Source organism: Mastomys coucha, unplaced genomic scaffold, assembly GCF_008632895.1.
Source record: "Mastomys coucha isolate ucsf_1 unplaced genomic scaffold, UCSF_Mcou_1 pScaffold22, whole genome shotgun sequence".
NCBI classification, from domain to species: Eukaryota; Metazoa; Chordata; class Mammalia; order Rodentia; family Muridae; genus Mastomys; species Mastomys coucha.
Genome location: NW_022196905.1, coordinates 18056873 through 18057102, shown reverse-complemented (window position 1 = coordinate 18057102; position 230 = coordinate 18056873).

Below are 230 nucleotides of genomic sequence, written 5' to 3'. Positions count from 1 at the left end.
AAGGTACCATGAGGTGCTGAGAAGAAGGTATATCCTTTTGTTTTAGTATAAAAAGTTCTATAGATATCCATTAAATCCATCTGTTTTATAGTTTCTGTTAGTCTCACTGTGTCCTTGGTTAGTTTATATTTCCATGATCTGTCCATTGCAGAGAGTGGGTTTTTGAAATCTCCCACTACTATTGTGTGTTGTGTAATGTGTGCTTTGAGCTTTAGTAACGTTTCTTTTAT